The 8327-nt window shown below is 41.7% G+C and overlaps 1 non-coding gene across 1 annotated transcript; it reads right to left on the reverse strand.

Moving 5' to 3' along the window:
• Positions 1 to 2997: 2997 nt before the first annotated feature.
• trnar-acg (transfer RNA arginine (anticodon ACG)) lies at positions 2998 to 3070 on the reverse strand. The gene has a single exon. It is a non-coding gene; the product is annotated as a tRNA-Arg (tRNA).
• Between the last annotated feature and the right edge of the window lie 5257 nt (positions 3071 to 8327).

The following is an 8327-nucleotide window of genomic DNA, read 5'->3' on the forward strand; positions in this document are numbered from 1 at the left end:
GGACGTTTATCAAGGAATTTTCCCAGATTGTGTCTTAACGCGATCACAGAGTCACAAGCTGAAGCAGGAGAAATCAAAAGGCACGGATATGGAAGCTGAAATATGATTACAATTTTTTTTTGTCAGGTAAGTGGGACACAGCAGGGGACAAGAGTTAAAAATGCAAGTATATTCAGCTCTGCGATGCTACTGAGTTCAAGCAGAAATATGAATAATTAAAGCAGTTGGATCAGAAGACATGTACTTGGAAGGAGAGTGAATGCATCCCCGTGTGATATTACTTTGCAAATGATATGTTAAGGAGGAAGTGGAGAGCAACACATATTCAAGCAAATGGAAATGGGCAGAATTTATTTTTCCAGTAGGGTACAGAAAAGTGGTGCTGCGAGTGCCGCATGTGCCACAAATTGGAGGGTACGTAGGCGTGATGAAAATGGAGGCTAAAATACAAAGACATTTTTACGGCCTGGATTGCAGAGGAATGCATTTGAATTTTGCCAGACGTATCATACACTTCAACTAATAGGAAAACCAAAGGAAATAATAAAGCCTGCACCTTTAATATCTATACCAGCGTTCGAGGAATCTTTCTTAAGTGTCTTCATTCATTGTGAAGTTTCCCTACATCCAGTAAAAGATGGGAATAAGTATTAATTAACAGAAAAAGGATGTATTGACGAGATTTCCAAATGTTGTTCAATCGTGCAATATGACAGCTAAAAGGATAGTGGACGAATTCCGGTTTTTTAAAAAACTAGATGAAGACTACCATCAGAGATACAATTAGCTCAAGGGTCAAACTTCACGTCCAAACTTTTCAAGGAGTGTATAGATAGCTTGGAAATAAAACGATTCAAATCTACTGTGTACAATCTAGAATCACAGGGTGCACTGGAAAGGTGACGTCAATTATTAAAGACTATATTGAGGTTTTATGGTTCGGAGTAGCCAGATTATTTCCATAAGGGAGTTGCGTCAGTGTTGTTTGCGATCTGAGATGTACCAGAAGAATCCAACAAACTAAGTCCATCTGAAACCAATTTTGGGCATAAAGTAAGAGGACCATTAAAATTTATTAAGGAAATTTAATAAGTCAGATTACAGAGACCACGCATTTGGATGATGTGTCAAATTTTAGAGTTGAACTAAATAATGTTGGGGAGATGTTGAGACAGTATTAAAAAGTATCGCAGCAAATGGTGAAGCAGGAAGTGTATGAGAAATCAAAAAATCACAATTGAGCCGCTGGGAATAATGCAATTATTTAAAATTCATTAATCGGTGAAACTTTAAAGCAAGGTTTAAAAGACCTTATCAAATTGAGAGGAAATTGAGTGAGGTTAGCTACTTGATAGGACTCCAGTCATGAAGGAATCTCACAGAATATGATGGGAATATGCTCTAACGGTATTTTGGTCGAGAACGAACGCAAGAGGAGAATGCGTTATTGACTACGACACACTGGGAAGAACCAATGTCAGGGAATTCTGCATTGGACGTTCCTGAAATAAAATTGGACAATGCAAAAGTTGTCCAAAATTGGTAAAGTTATTCAGTTATCTTCCAGAAGAAAATCGAAAGAGTTATTACTGTTGCATGGGGAGATCTGCTGAAATATACTGGGAATTAATAATCTAATTGTAGATTATGTAAATATAGGAGATGCTGTTCTGACTCTGTAACATCCTTGCAGGCATAACCCTTTAAAGTTGTACAAGTTCATAAGGAGATGTCACGTATGCACCAAAACGGCAGAGCCGAAGTGAGTTTCAATGAATAGATTTCACCCAACATCATGGTGCCAAAGCCAGATAAGACCCAACAGTTATGTGTGGACTATCACAAAATCAATGTTGTTAGAAAGACTGATGTGTATACATATCTGCAGTTGGAGGACTGTGTGGAAAAGATTGGAGGAGCAACTTACATTTCTAAATTGGACTTCCACAAAGGTTACTGGTCGTGAACTTTTTCAGGAAGATCAAAGGCAATTTTATAACGCCAACTGGCCTGCAGAAATTTAAAGTAATGCCGTTTGTACGAAAAACACTTCAGCCACATTTCAGAGGTTAACTGACAGGGTAATTGCCGAATACGCAACTGATTGGTCTATATTGTGCCTGGTGACTTTTAGTCTCTCGTGTATTGAATATTTACAGCATTTATCGGGCTTTTTTGATCGAATTCGGAAGCCAAACTGATTTGTAAACCTAGCTGAAAGTGAATCTGCCAAAGCTAAAGTCACCTTCCTGGGCTATGTCGTTGAACACGGACAAATAGCCCCACGGGATGCGAAATCGAAAGTTACAGGGGACGTTTACACATTGTTGACGAAAAGAGCAGCACTACGGTTCCCCGGATTGAGTGGCTTTTACTGAAAGTTTGTGCTGAATGTTCGCAGTGGGACTACTCCACTCACTGGACTGTTAAAAACAGGCAAGAAATTTCAGTGAACACAAGACTTTCAAAATGTTGTTTTTCTCAGAGCAGAGCTGATTGTGAGGAGACATGATTGACGTGTACGAAATAATGAGGAGCAAGGAATTACAGATTGAAGGAAACATTTGCTCTTGATCGATCACCAGGTTTTGTCGATTTCAGATAAAATGCAGAAAGCTTTGAATAGACTGGTAGGAAAACTTTACCGGTCAGGGGGTGGCAGACACTGGAACTCACACTCCATAAAGATCAGTTGGACAGTTAACCCTTCATTTTTCTCTGATTCCACTGGCCAAAGAGTTTCGAAAAATGCTCAAAGCAGAGCATCACCGCGAGCAACAGTTATTCGATCGCTGGCTTTATGAAATGGAAAGGTGCCCATGAGCAACGTGCACGACTATTCGGCTTCCCTCCTGTGATGACGCTGGAACATTGACTCTCATGTTCTCAGGGACATGTAATGAAGGTATTATCGTTCCTGCAGATGACGAGCTCATACCTTATTTCGCCTTTAGAAAAAAAACAGTTTTTAAACGAGATTAACGTCTGCCCTTCCTGCAAGCCAGGTAGGATTCGAACCTACAGTCTCCTGATCCGTAGTCAGGCGCGTTATCCATTGCGCCACTGGCCCGATGCACAGCCACAGGCTTAAGAGCCGTGATGTTAATACGGACACGGTTAATAGCAGTCATGTTCACCAGTTGAACAAGCAATAAAGCTAATCACTGTCACTGCTTCAGTCTAATCTTCATCACCTTTCAAAGCAGCGAATTTAAAAAAAAAACACATATGTCCTCATGAAGTTTCCATTCACACTCTGTCTGATCAGTCATTAATGGAATCACTGCTGATCTGATGAATTTCGAATCCACTTCTTCAGCATAACTGACGTGAACGTGAGCCTAATCACCACATTGTATATACCAGTTAACTTTCAGAGGTTTCGAGTACAGTAACGACTTTTGCGAGTATGGAGGAAGTGAATACTGTGAACAGAGCAAAAAAATCCCTTCATGGAAATTAATCCAGTGTAAAGTGAACCATATATAGAACGGCAGATGACGTAAACATTCCTCTGCATCACTCTGCACAGTGCTTCTCCAATAATTGATTCTTTGCAGAAGTCTTCTTTGTAATTTAGACTGTCCCAGTTGTAAATACTCTTTCAATCCACAAACAAGTATCCTCCTGAAAACTACTTACTTAAGATTAAAATAGTTGACTATCTATTCGACCAGCTGATGTCCCAAAGTTCCGTGTTCCATGTCAATACAAGTTCTTGCAGATGAAATTGGAGCTCCCAGCCTGATGTCCCACTGCTTCTTGATGCGTGGGAATTGAAGCCGCCGTCGATAAGGCGGGAGCTTTTAGCCTCGATATTTCACGGGCGCCTCTGTATCATCAGAGAATGGCACTACGCTCACCGATTGCACATTCGCAGCCACATGCTCGCGCTGAACGCCATTACCATTTCCAATTAGTTTTGGGTGCAGTGCGACTCAATTTGTCTGATTCCACGCCCTTGAACTGGGATTATATGACATGCCATTATATGATTACGTCAATAAGTGAGGAAATTGGTGAAGTAACCGATGTTAAAATACAGTGTTATTGAGAAATACATTTCAGCCATACCCTGCAGTATCCCATGACCTTTTGAAGTTTTGCAGATATCTCGCTAACGTCATATCCTACAACCTCAGTGTTGCAATCTCTATAGTCTCTCCGGACATAGAAGCTATATATTCAACCGAATCTGAGTTCCCACATCTCAGTCATTCTTTGACAAGTATTCCTTTGTGCGTGTGGTTCTGTTCTTGGCATAACCTCTGCCACGATCCTTATGGCTTTTTGCATCTTGCTTTTCCATGTGGCGCCAGGATCATGAAATGGTTCTTCCTTGGCATTGTCAACACAGCAAGTTCTCCTCGAATCACTGTCACAGCAATCGGCATTTTTCCCGTTTTACTCCATGTAATATGTGCTTAACAAACGCTGAGAAAACTAATCTTTGTTTTACATGAAAATACTCTACGTGGTGATATGTTTCCTTCTTCAAACACACGCTGTCTCACATCTTTGCGTTTCACATATCATAACCACCCTTTATCGGAGAAATCTCTCCCTCCCACAAGAACTAACTCGCCTAAACGTCCACCCTCCCATTTCACTGAGGTATTGCGCAATATAATACTCACATTTACACTGTTCATTCTGTACTGCTGCGGTCACTGTTTTGGGTGAAAGTGCTCATTCCCATGGTCGGCATCTTCAAGCAATTCAATCCATTTAGATGCAGCTGTTCTATGATTAATCCTCGTGGAGCAGCTTTTACTGACACGGACAATAGATTACTGGACTATCGGGCTCAGGATAAGTGCACAGCGCAGGATTGAGCAAAAGATGTTTTATTGGAAACGACAGGTTTCTGTGGCTTTCTCCAGTCGTTTATTTCATTTGTTCATTCGGTTCCCCCGAAATATTGCGTGCAGTTCTGCATCTCACATTACAGTAGTCATGTGATCGCACTGGAAACTGTGCAGAAATTGACCAAATTGAAAAGTTTAGGTTATGAAAACAGATTGTTTTGACTGGGGTTGTTTTCTTAAGGCAGAGGAAACTGTGACGATACTTGTTTCATATGCACTAAGTAATGAGCGACATGGACAATGCAAGCTAAAAGAAACGTTTCCTCTTGACCGATCAATAGGGGCATTATCTGAAGTTAAGAGGTGGAAAGGGTTGGGGAGATATGCAGAAAAATCTCATCAGCAAGCGTATGGTTGAATCTGGATTCACTCTATGAAGAGATGCACAGAGGCGAACCCACATCACCTTCAGAAATACACGGATCTGAACTTGAGTTGTGTATGCAAACAAGGGTAAGTGATGAAAATGAATAAAGATAGTTAAGCGATTGCATCTGACGAAACCATGTACAACGACCTTGAGGGCTGTCATTCTACACATACGTGGTATTCGTGTAGCTGTCCGTGGTGGCGAGCAGTTCCATTTTTTTTTTGCATCCTTCGCTGTGACCCGGCTTTGATTCTCAGTCCGGGAGTTGGGGTTTATTTCGATTCTGACAACAACATCAGCAAAAGCAGACCACCTGCAAGTGGAGTGTTCTTAGTACCTCGGATCAATTAATGACATCGAGAAATGAGAGACGATATCCCAGTCTCTTAAAGAAGGGGGACGTTGCCTCGGCAGTCTCTGCTCATTCAAACAGTTCACTCTCCATTCTCCTCTGATTCTGATTCCTAACGATTTTCCCAAAATTGTCAAAGCTGAGACTTGGCTCTGTGTCTTGTTTCCTTCACAATCGCAGGTGCCACAGTGAACCTCGGAAGGTTAACAGGTGTAAAGGGCAGCGTGAGTGACGAATTCACCTTCCCCTCCCTGTGATGACTCTGGGATATTGACTCTGACGTTAGCAGGGACATTTAATGAAAGGGCCCTTGACCCTGCAGTTCAAGGTGCAAAACTCAATTGGGCTTCAGAACAGTCAGTTATTAGTGCAATAAAGTCAGCGCTGCCCGCAAGCCAGGTTGGAATCGAAACTCCACTCAGCAGATCCGGAGTTCGGCACGTTATCCATTGTGCCACTAGCCCGATGTATGTGCTACGTTGTGCGGTAAGTTAGCTTGTATGTGAATTTGAAGCCTGCCAGTCTTGCTCTTGAACCAAGTCGAAATCTTAACTACAATTTTTGGACCATAAAAAAGCGTATTATCCACTGTGACACTGCGCTTGCGCGTGCTTGAGGTTGGTATTCTCCAGAGTTGTGATCTAAACACGACATGACCAATCGTACTCATGTTCACAAGTTGAATAACCAGGAAAGATAACCACTGTTACTGCTTCATTCCAATCATCCACTCATTGCGCAGTGGGAGGTTTTGCAACGAAAAGACATTCATCCTCATGAAACTTCCATTCACTTTGTGTCTACTCAGCCATTCAATGGTATCTCCGCTCATCTGATGAATTTCAAATTCACTTCACTGATTTTGCTCCATCACTCTTGATAAACTAATGCCTAATCACAACATCGCATTCAAGCTAATTTTCGAAGTTTGAAAGTACTTTAACGACCTCTGCGAGTTTACAAGAAATTCGATAAAATGAAATGAGCAAAAAAAAACCCTTCCTGCCAGAGCAGAGTTAGCCATATGAGAAAGGTTAGAGAGCGAAAACATTACCTCCGTTTCTCTCTGTGCAGATGTCAATATAAGCTTCTCCAGGTAAAGTTGGAACTACCGGCTTGATGTCCCAGTGCTCCCAGCTTCTTGTCAATGGAGGCTGCTGCAGTTCACGTTGGAGCTCCCAGGCTGATGCGACGTATAACACGTCAATAGAATCTGCTCCACGCGATGTTGGAACTTCCAGTTCCCGGCATTTCAATTCACTCTATACTTTCAACGAAATACTTCACACTCACTGATTTCATTACTGAACCCATATCTGCTGACTCATCCCCATCCCCATTTCCAGTTTGATCTTCGCTGTTGCACCATACAGTTTTTCGTATTCCAGGCTTGAAACCTCGCACTATATGATATTCCACACCAGTGGTCACTTGCTTGCATGACGAAATTGGTTAAGAAACCGAAGGAAAACTACATTTCTTTTGCAGAAATACGTTCCAGCAATTCCCTGCACTATTCCCTGACGCTTTCATTTTCTGGAGAACTATATCAATCTTCGCCTTCAATAAACTAAGTGATGAAATATCCATCAGCTCTGGAGATACTAAAGTTAACTATTCAGCCCACCATGATTTTGCATGTCTCAGTCACTGTTTGTCAAGTATTACTACTGTTCATGTAGTCCTGTTCCTAACATATCCTCTGCCACTATCTTTGCTGCTTTTTGCATCATGCTATTCCATGTGGTGCCGGTATCGTGCAATGTTAGCACTTGGCGTAGTGGCAGCAGAAAGATCATCTCCAATTTGACTTCCAGTATTGTCACTTGTTACCGTTTTATGCAGAGTAAGACATGCTTAACAAAAGCAGGAGCGAATCAATCTTTTTTGACATGAAAATATTCGTCGAGGTGATGATTTTGCTCCTTCAAACCCTCGCCCTTTCACATCTCTGCTGCCTATGTCTCAGGATTCATACCCACCAATTCTGGGAGATTTCTCCCCATCCCACGATCAGTAACCCTGATTTAGGTCGTTCCTCCAATTTCCCTGAGGCATTTGGCAATCAAGCACTCGCATTGACATTGTTCAGGCTGTGCAGCTGCAGTAAATGTTGTTGGGTGAACGTGACCCAATCCCACAATTAGGACCTTAAAACCAATCGATCCATTTACATACTGCTGTTGTGATATCAGTGCTCATGTAGCAATTTTTACTGACATGTACCGGAGATCACTAGAAGATCATGCTCAGAAAAAAGGGCACAATGCAGTATTCAGCAAAGGGTGCTTTTTTTGGAAACGATCAGTTTCTCTGATTTAATTTCAATGGAGAAGAGGAGATTGTGAGGAAACATGATTGAAATTTGCGAAACAATGAGAGATGAAGGCATATTAGCCTGAAAGAAATGGTATCTCTCGGTCAAACGCCATGTGGCGTAGACTAAATGTAAGATACAGAAAGTTTTCAGTATATAAGCAGTAAAAACTTTATCCACCAGTGGTGGTGGATAAATCTGCAACTCATTATGATGAAATCAACACAACCTTCTGAGGTATTCAGTCTGTATTTATCATGCTACGTCATACAAGGCAAAGAGATGGAAAATGGAATGAGGATAGTGAAGCGGTTGTTTCTGCAAAGAACGCGTCCAACACATTTGAGAGCTGTCACTCTACGTGCGTCTGACCGCTGTACTCGTCCCTGGTCGTGTCGTGGTTCTGAATTGGCACTTTTA

The sequence above is a fragment of the Chiloscyllium plagiosum genome, unplaced genomic scaffold (assembly GCF_037043375.1).
Source record: "Chiloscyllium plagiosum isolate Xiang-an unplaced genomic scaffold, Cpla_swu_hap1 HiC_scaffold_29, whole genome shotgun sequence".
Taxonomy (NCBI): Eukaryota; Metazoa; Chordata; class Chondrichthyes; order Orectolobiformes; family Hemiscylliidae; genus Chiloscyllium; species Chiloscyllium plagiosum.